The sequence below is a fragment of the Macaca mulatta genome, chromosome 15 (assembly GCF_049350105.2).
Source record: "Macaca mulatta isolate MMU2019108-1 chromosome 15, T2T-MMU8v2.0, whole genome shotgun sequence".
NCBI classification, from domain to species: Eukaryota; Metazoa; Chordata; class Mammalia; order Primates; family Cercopithecidae; genus Macaca; species Macaca mulatta.
The window spans coordinates 53,666,471-53,677,070 of record NC_133420.1 but is presented as its reverse complement, the minus strand read 5'-3'; the positions used below and the strand labels follow the sequence as shown (position 1 = coordinate 53,677,070).

The 10,600-nt window shown below is 40.7% G+C and overlaps 1 pseudogene; it reads left to right on the top strand.

Moving 5' to 3' along the window:
* The first annotated feature begins 300 nt into the window (after window positions 1-300).
* Window positions 301-1,747, top strand: LOC114672641 (olfactory receptor 13D1-like; annotated as a pseudogene).
* The last annotated feature ends 8,853 nt before the right edge of the window (window positions 1,748-10,600 follow it).

Sequence of the window (10,600 nt, the reverse complement as noted above, 5' to 3'; positions counted from 1 at the left end):
AGGCAGGACAATCACTTGAACCCAGGAGTCAGAGGCTGCAGTGAGGCAAGATTGTGCCACTGCACTCCAGCCTAGGTGACAGAGTGAGACTCCATCTCAAAAAAAAAAAAAAAAAAAGTACTGATCTCAGTGCCTTTTTTATCATTAGCAAAGTTAATAGCCCTGCTCTTGCTGATGCCAGGGCATGTTCTAAGAATAAAACAAAATGATGAATGTGAAACTTATTTGATAACTCTACATCAAAAATTCAAATTTTCCTGACTCATGTTCTTTTGTAAACTCTGCAGATGACATGAACACATGGAGACAAGAAATTACTCTGCCGTGACTGAATTCTTTCTGGTGGGGCTTTCTCAATATCCAGAGCTCCAGCTTTTTCTGTTCATGCTCTGCCTCATCATGTACGCGATAATCCTCCTGGGAAATAGCATCCTCATTATCATCAGGATCCTGGATTCTCGTCTCCGTACCCCCAAGTATTTCTTTCTTGGAAACCTCTCATTCTTGGACATCTGTTACACATCATCATCCATTCCTCCAATGCTTATTATATTTAATAAGCATTATTACCCACCACCAGTCCCTCTCCACACTACTCAGCTGATGCTTTCTGGAAGATGACACCTCCTGGCAGGAGGCCAACCAGCACAAAAATAGAGCATTAAACCACCAAAGCTAAGGACCCTCATGGAGTCCATTGCACCCTCTGCCCCCTCACCGGAACAGGCACTGGTATCCACGGCTGAGAGACCCATAGATTTCTGAGAGAAAATCCATCTCCTTCATTGACTGTGCTCTGCAGATGGTTGTGTCCCTTGGCTTGGGCTCCACTGAGTGTGTCCTCCTGGCTTTAATGGCCTATGACCACTATGTGGCCATCTGCAACCCACTGACGTACTCCATCATCATGAAGAGAGTGCTGTATGTGCAAATGGCTGCATGGTCCTGGATCATAGGCTTTCTGAATTCCTTAGTGCAGACAGTCCTGACAATGGTGTTGCCTTTCTGTGGGAATAACATAATCGATCATCTTACCTGTGAGATCCTGGCTCTTCTTAAAGTCATATGCTCAGATATCTCCATGAATGTGTTTATAATGACAGTTGAAAGTATTGTTTTGGCCGGGCGCGGTGGCTCAAGCCTGTAATCCCAGCACTTTGGGAGGCCGAGACGGGAGGATCACAAGGTCAGGAGATCGAGACCATCCTGGCTAACCCGGTGAAACCCCGTCTCTACTAAAAAATACAAAAAACTAGCCGGGCGAGGTGGCGGGCGCCTGTAGTCCCAGCTACTCGGGAGGCTCAGGCAGGAGAATGGCGTGAACCCAGGAGGCGGAGCTTGCAGTGAGCTGAGATCCGGCCACTGCACTCCAGCCTGGGCGACAGAGCAAGACTCCGTCTCAAAAAAAAAAAAAGAAAGTATTGTTTTATTGTTGATTCCTCTTCTGTTAATTTTTATCTCCTATTATTCTCTCTTCCATCTTGAGAATTAATTCTGCTGAAGGAAGAAAGCAAGCCTTTTCTACCTGTTCAGTGCACTTGACTGTGGTCATCTTATTCTATGGTTCAGCCCTTTTCATGTACGTGAAGCCCAAATCAAAGTTCAAAAAAGCATCTGATGAAATCATTGGATTGTCTTATGGAGTGATCACCCCAATGTTGAACCCCATCATCTACAGCCTGAGGAATAAGGAGGTTAAAGAAGTTGTGAAGAAAATCCTCGGCACTTGCATCTGTGGAAAATATGAAAGAACTTGAGGCATGTGATGTTCTCGACAAGGGATCAGATCAGGTGTTTTGTATTCACAGATAAAGTCACAGAATCTGATATCAAGAGAGTGTGTATGTTTGTAAAGACAACTTTGGGATTTCCATTCCTTTCATCACAGAATGCCCATATACGCCTTCTGAATTCAGTGTTGTGTGCAGAGTTTCAAGCTGTAGGTGTCTATGCTCATTGATCCCATATAGGAATAAGGTTTTTCATCAAGATAAATCTCACTTTACTCTTTATCTCTTTCTCTTTCTTACTCATTTTTCTCTCCCTCTTCTCTGTCCCCTCCTCTTTCTTGACCTTCCTCCTCTTCCCTTCTTCATCTACTTCCTTTCTCTTTCTTCCTTCTGTCTTCTCGGTCTCCTTTATCTGTCATTTTGAATAGAACATCTATTGCTTTGTTGTACCGCATCCCCTCTTCTGGTAAAATAATATATCTTTTTTTTTTTTTTTTGGATATATCAACAGTCCCTTCCTCTGAGTCTATGTGGTCTGCATGGGACTAACTCAACCTTCTGGATATAGTGGTAGATGCTGAACAAAAGCCTAGCCAATAAAAAAGCAAATCCCTCTCGCTACAGTGACTCATTCAGGGTAGCAAGTGAGCCAAGTCAAGCTAATCAAACTCAACCCAAGAACGCTGTGCCACTAGGGAAAGAAAAGAAAAAAGGCACTCTTTCCACTAGGGTTGCTTAACTGGAGAAATGTGAGCCTGGAGCCAATCTTTGGCTGTATGAGGAGAGAGCCTAACTGAGATGCAAAGGGGAGTTCAGAAGGAGAGAGAGGGTGTCTGATGCTGTTAGCTCCTCGATTCAGCTGTGTCTAAAGCCATTTTCACATTCTTTTTAGTTCATGAGTCAATAAATTATCTTTATATGAAAAGCTAATTTTAACATGAGGGGGATCATGGCAGATGGGAGGCAAGACTAGATTGCAGCTCCGGACACAGCAGCATGCAGAGGCTTACACTGTGAATGTCAGCTCCAGATGGACTGCGTGAACAAACCAGCAATCCCGAGACGACCCACAGACCCTCTGAAGGAAGTGGACTGCTCCTGCAGGACCCAGGAGATGCCCCAATAATGTGGGTGCCCCAACTACAGAAATGGGAAAGGGAGACCCTCCTCTCCCAAACACACAGCCCCACTGGAGAAGCTGAAGGTTTGTTTGCAGAAGTTTCTGATTTTACCTGGAGCTGACCTCAGTTAAGAGAGCCGAGCGAAATACAGGCGTAGAGGAAGCGCAGAAAGGCCCCAGGAGCTCACTGGGTCCCGCAGCAGCCCATTCCTGCCTGGCACCACAGGGATCCATCAGCAGGGTGGCCAGAGAAGCACAGAGTAAAACACCACAGGGACAAGGAATTCTCTAACTGAACTTTGTAACAATTTGAATGGGATGAGAAGCCTTCTGGCCAGAACTCAGGGGAGAGTAGGAATCAGGTGTGCAGACTTCACAGGCAGGGGAAGATCTAAACCCTTTTCTCTCACAGCTGGGAGGCAGATAGCCTCGGGCAAGTTTTCAAGCCTGTCTCACCCTCTGCCTGGACGCAGACTCAGGGCTGTTGGGGGTGGCGGGGGCAAGGTGGGAGTGAGACCAGCCCTTCAGTTTGCATGGGAACTGGGTGACTGCCAGCCTTACCCACTTTCCTGACAAGCTGCATGACTCAGCAGAGGCAGCCATAATCCTCCTAGGTACACAACTCCAGTGACCTGGAAATCTCACCCCCATCCCCCAGGGCAGCTGCAGCAAGACCCACCCAAGGAAAGTGTGAGCTCAAATGTGCCTTGCCCTGCCCCCACCTGATGGTCCTTCCCTATCGACCCTGGTAGTGGAAGACAAAGGGCATGTAATCTTGAGAGTTCTAGGGCCCCGCCCACCACCGGTCCCTCTCCACACTACTCAGCTGATGCTTTCTGGAAGATGACACCTCCTGGCAGGAGGCCAGCCAACACAAAAATAGAGCATTAAACCACCAAAGCTAAGGACCCTCATGGAGTCCATTCACCCTCTGCCCCCTCTCCAGAACAGGCACTGGTATCCATGGCTGATAGACCCATCGACAGTTCACATCACAGGACTCTGTGAAGACAATCCCCAGTACCAGCCCTGAGCTGCGTAGACTCACTGGGTAGCTAGACCCAGAAGACAGACAATAAGTACTGCAGTTCAGCTCACAGGAAGCCACATCCATAGGAAAAGAGGGGGAGTACTACATCAAGGGAACACTCCGTGGGACAAAAGAATGTGAACAACAGCCTTCAGCCTGAGACCTCTCTGACAGAGCCTACCCAAATGGGAAGGAACCAGAAAACCAGCCCTGGTAATATGACAAAACAAGGCTCTTCAACCCCCCTGCAAAAAAAATCACACTAGTTCACCAGCAATAGATCCAAACCAATAATAAATTCCTGATTTACCTGAAAAATAATTCAGGAGGTTAGTTATTAAGCTACTCAGGAAGGGACCAGAGAAAGGCAAAGCCCAATGGAAGGGGAAAAAAAAAAGATACAAGAAGGGAGAAATATTCGTGGAAATAGATAGCTTTAAAAAATCAAAAATTTAGGAAATTTTGGACACACTTTTAGAAATGCAAAATGCTCTGGAAAGTATCAGAAATATAACTGAACAAGTAGAAGAAAGAAATTCAGAGCTCAAAGACAGGGTCTTTAAATTAACAAAGACAAAAAAGAATAAGAAAATATGAACAAAGCCTCCAAGAAGTCTGGGTTTATGTTAAACCACCAAACCTAAGAATAATCGGTGTACCTGAGGAATAAGAGAATTCTAAAAGCCTTGAAAACATATTTGGGGGAATAATCAAGGACAACTTCCCTAGCCTTCTGAGAGAACCAGACATCCAAATATAAGAAGCACAAAGAACACCTGGGAAATTCATTGCAAAGAGATCTTCACCTAGGCACATTGTCATCAGGTTATCCAAAGTTAAGAAGGAAAGAATCTTCAGAGCTATGAGACAGAAGCAACAGGTAACCTATAAGGGAAAATCTATCAGATTAACAGCAGATTTCTCAGCAGAAACCTTATAAACTATAAGAGATTGGGGACCTATCTTCAGTCTCTTCAAATAAAACAATTATCAGCCAATAATTTTGTATCCACCAAAACTAAGCATCATACATGAGGGAAAGATACAGTCGTTTTCAGATAAACAAATGCTGAGAGAATTCACCATTACCAAACCACCACTACAAGAACTGCTAAAAGGAGCTCTGAAACAAATCCTGGAAACATATCAAAACAGAGCCTCTTTAAAGCATAAATCACACAGGACATATAAAATGAAAATACAAGTTAAAAAGCAAAAACAAAGGCTGGGCGTGGTGGCTCACGCCTGTAATCCCAGCACTTTGGGAGGCCAAGGCAGGCGGATCACGAGGTCAGGAGATCAAGACCATCCTGGCTAACACAGTGAAACCTCGTCTCTACTAAAAATACAAAAAATTAGCCGGGCGTGGTGGCGGGCACCTGTAGTCCCAGCCACTCAGGAGGCTGAGGCAGGAGAATGGCGTGAACCCAGGAGGCGGAGCTTGCAGTGAGCTGAGATCACGCCACTGCACTCCAGCCTGAGTGACAGAGCAAGACTCTGTCTCAAAAAAAAAAAAAAAAAAAAAAAAGGCAAAAACAAAAAACAAAACCAAAGTACACAGGCAACAAATAGCACAATGAAAGCAATGGTACCTCACATTTCAATACTAACAGTGAATGTAAATGGTCTAAATGCTTCACTTAAAAGTTACAGAACCACAGAATGGATAAGAATTCACCAACCAACTATCTGCTGCCATCAGGAGACTCACCTAACACATAAGGACTCACGTAAACTTAAAGTAAAGGGGTGGGAAAAGGCATTTCATGCAAATGGACAGCAAAAGCAAGCAGGGGTAGCTATTTCAGACAAAACAAACTTTAAAACAACAGTGGTTAAAAGAGAGAAAGAGGAACAATACATAATAGTAAAAGGCCTTGTCCAAAAGGAAAATATCACAATCCTAAACATATATGCACCTAACACTGGAGATCCCAAACTTATAAAACAATTACTATTAGACCTAAGAAATGAGATAGACAGCAACACAGTAATAGTGGGGACTTCAATACTCCACTGACAGCAGTAGACAAGTTGTCAGGACAGAAAATCAACAAAGAAACAATGGATTTAAACTATACCTTGGAACAAATGGACTTAACAGATATATACAGAACATTTCATCCAACAAACTCAGAATACACATTCTATTCAACAGCGTATGGAAATTTCTCCAAGATGGACCATACAATAGACCATAAAACGATCCTCAATAAATTTAAGAAAGTTGAAATTATATCAAGCACTCTCTTGGACCACAGTGGAATAAAACTGAAAAACAATTCCAAAAGGAACCTTCAAAACCATGTAAATACATGGAAATTAAATAGCCTGCTCCTGAATGAGCATTGGGCCAAAAACAAAATAAAGATGGAAATTTAAACATTCTTCCAACTGATGACAATAATGACACAACCTATAAAATAAAAACCTCTGGAATACAGCAAAAGCGGTGCTAACAGGAAAGTTCATAGCCCTAAACGCCTACATCAGAAAGTCTGAAAGAGCACAAACAATCTAAGGTCACACCTCAAGCAACTAGAGAAAGTAGAACAAACCAAACCCAAACCCAGCAGAAGAAAAGAAATAACCAAGATCAGAACAGAACTAAATGAAATTGAAACAAAACAAAACAAAACACAAAAGATACACTAAACAAAAACCTGGTTCTTTGAAAAGATAAATAAAATTGATGAACCATTAGCAAGATTACCCAAGAAAAGAAGAGAGAAAATCCAAATAACCTTACTGAGAGATGAAACAGGAGATATTACAACTGACACCACTGAAATATGAAAGATCATTTAAGGCTATGAACACTTTTATGCATATAAACTAGAAAACCTACAAGAAATGGATAAATTCCTGAAAAAATACAACCTTCCTAGCTTAAATCAGGAAGAATTAGATACCCTGAACAGATCAATAACAAGCAGCAAGACTGAAATGGTAATTTAAAAATTACCAACCAAAAAAAGTCCAGGACCAGGCAGATTCACAGAATTCTACCAGACATTCAAACAAGAATTAGTACCTATCCTTTTGACACTATTCCACAAGATAGAGAAAGAAGGAGCCCTCCCTAATTCATTATATGAAGCCACTATCACCCTAATACCAAAACCAGGAAAGGACATAACCAAAAAAGAAAACTACAGACCAATGTCCTTGATGAACATAGATGCTAAAATCCTTAACAAAATATTAGCTAACAAAATCCAACAACATATCAAAAAGATGATCCACCATAATCAAGTGGGTTTCAGACTCGGGATGCAGGGATGGTTTAACATACTCAAGTCAATAAGTGTGATAACATAAACAAAATTACAAACAAAAATCACATGATCACCTCAATAGATGCAGAAAAAGCATTCGACAAAATCCAGCATCCTTTTATGATTAAAACTCTCAGCAAAATCGGCATGTAAGGGATATACCTCAATGTAATAAAAGCCATCTATGACAAACCCACAGTCAACATGATACCAAATGGGGAAGAGTTGAAAGCTGTCCCTCTGAGAACTGAACAAGACAAGGATGCCCACTGTCACCACTCCTCTTCAACATAGTACTGGAAGTCCTAACCAGAGCAATCAGACAAGAGAAAGAAATAAAGGCATCCAAATAGGTAAAGAGGAAGTCAGACTGTCACTTGTTTGCTGATGATATGATTGTTTACCTTGAAAGCCCTAAGGACTCCTCTAGAAAGCTCCTAGAACTGATAAAAGGAATTCAGCAAAATTTCTGGATACAAGATTAATGTACACAAATCAGTAGCTCTTCTGTACACCAACAGCAACCAAGTAGAGAACCAAGAACTCAACCCCTTTTACAATAGCTGCCAAAAAAAATAAAATACTCAGGAACATACCTAACAAAGGAGTCAAAAGATCTCTACAAGGAAAACTACAAAACACTGCTGAAAGAAATCACAGATGACAGAAACAAATGGAAACACATCCTATGTTCATGGATGGATAAAATCAGTATTGTGAAAATGACCATAAGCGTGACAATGCTTAGGCCAAAAGCAATGTACAAATTCAATGCAATCTCCATCAAAATACCACCATCATTCTTCACAGAGTTATAAAAAACAATTCTAAAATTCATATAGAACCGAAAAAGAGCCCACATAGCCAAAGCAAGACTAAACAAAAATAACATTTTATAATGTGACTTTATTAAACGTTTTGTTATAATGTATGTATTCAATGTGGCATAGTTTTTTAAAAGGAAGAAATGGGGACAAACTCTAACACTGTAGTTTACTAGGATTATAAACTTTAACCTAGCAGAGTCTCCATTTCCCTTGACGTAAAATGTGGCATTTAGTCCCTAGCTTAAGGGGTCTTACGGGAATTGAATAAGGAAAAAAAATGCAAAATGCCTTCTTCAGTGTTTAACTAAATGTCATGCAACAAAAAATATACATTCCCCTTACATTTCTCCATATATATCTATCTTGCCTAACAGACTGAGGGGGTTCCCTGAGGGAAAGATATGAAAGTAGTATGTACTTAAGAGTCCTTGGTACCCAGAACAAAATAAGCATTTATTGTAAATGTGTGTTGAATGAGTGAATGCGTGATTCTCTTTGTTATGCGAAGTTAAACCATTTTATTTGCCATTGCCTGAATAATCCTTACGATTGCTGCATCTGCATTTTTGCTAATACCATTCTCTCCACCTAAAATTGCCATTCCTGTAATAATCTACTATAAAAATTCAAGGTTCTCCCCAAAAAAAGTTTCCTCTGACTTTAAAGCCTTTTTAAATCATCCTAGCAAGACTCTACTTTATCTTCCTCTAAGTTAATTTCTTATACATCTACTTAGGCTTTGGGGTGTTTATTATGTTTTTATTATGATTTTGTGATTTTTATTCCCTCAATTATATATACAATATGTCTGTTATTTTATTCAAAGGTCATCAGACACACAGGCTGTGAGTTATGTGTCCTTATAATACCACAAATGTTAACAGTGGGCTTCAATGAATAGATTCTTTGGATCATTGCATTTTGCTTTGTTGTATAAAGTCTATTTGTTAATTAAGAGAATTTTCTTTTCATAGAATGTGAGCAATGTGACTGTATTGTATGTAATACATATAGCTAGCAATAATCCTGCTTAACATAATATTTCCTTTGTTGTATATATGCTTTTGTTTATTCTGGGCATCAGAGGTTTGACTGTAACAGATCAGCAAAGTCCACCTAACCTAGTTACACATAGATATAATCGTTGAACTACTTTTATTATGCTTACACTTTGACAATGACCAAAATAAAATATTAACTTATAGAACAGTGACTCCTATATATGTATCTCTAGCCCTGAGACACACTCTAGTAGGCATTTGAAATATAACATGTCCAAAATAGAAACCTTGATTTTCCTATCCCCAAATTACTTCTCTTCAAGTGTTCCCCATCTCAGGTAGTGGCATCAACATACACTCACATCCAACCCCCTAGTGAATTCTATCAGCTCTACATTCAAAATGTACTCTAAGTCTGACCACTTCCACCACTACCACCCTGGTCCAAGCCATCATCATCTCACGTAGGCTATTGCAATGGCTTCCCAAATCACACCCCAGACTCCCCTTTCGTTCTCCTACAATTCCTTCTCTGCACAGCAGCCAAAGTGTTTTTAGAAGAGTGTAAACTGAAGTTATAAAACAGGTAAAAACAAGTTAATGGTGCTTTAAAAATTAGAACAGGGGCTGCCCATGTGGAGGCAGAGTTACAGCAGGTATCAACGGGAATGGGGAATGAGGACACTTTTCTGAGGTCATGTTAACGTTCTATATCTCAGTAGCAATTTGAGTGACAAAGGGATGTATTTGTCAAAATTTAATAGTTAGGATTTATGAATTTCATGTATATAAATTTTAAATTAAAAAACCACAAACAAATATTAAACTCTAGTTAATGATACACACACTAAAGTATTTAAAAGTGTACAATATCTGCAATGTACTTCAAAAGCATCCAAAATTAACATGAATTTAATGGGAGGATAGAAAGATGAATAGAAACATAGATATGAGGCTGGGTGCGGTGGCTCACGCCTGTAATCCCAGCACTTTAGGAGACTGAGGTGGGCGGATCACCTGAGGTCAGGAGTTGGAGAACAGCCTGGCCAACATGGTGAAACCCCATCTCTACTAAAAACACAAAATTAGCTGGGTATGGTGGTGCACGCCTGTAATCCTAGATATTCAGGAGGCTGAGGCAGGAGAATCGCTTGAACTTAGGAAGTGGAGGTCGCAGCGAGCCGAGGTCGCGCCATTGCACTCCAGCCTGGGCAATAAGAGCAAAACTCTGGAAAAAAAGAAAGAAAGAAATGATATAAGCAAATCAAGTAAAATGTTAGTGGTAAAATCTAGTTGGTTGGTATATGATGTTCAATGTAAAATTCTTTCAGTTTTGCTGTATGTTTGAAATTTTTCATAATAGAGTGTTGAAAAAACTGTAAAAAATCTATCAAGATTTGTCAAAGATCAGATGGCTGTAGATGTGTGGTATTATTTCTGAGGACTCTGTTCTGTTCCATTGGTCTATATCTCTGTTTTGGTACCAGTACCATGCTGTTTTGGTTACTGTAGCCTTGTAGTATAGTTTGAAGTCAGGTAGCATGATGCCTCCAGCTTTGTTCTTTTGACTTAGGATTGTCTTGGCAGTGCGGGCTCTTTTTTGATTCTATATGA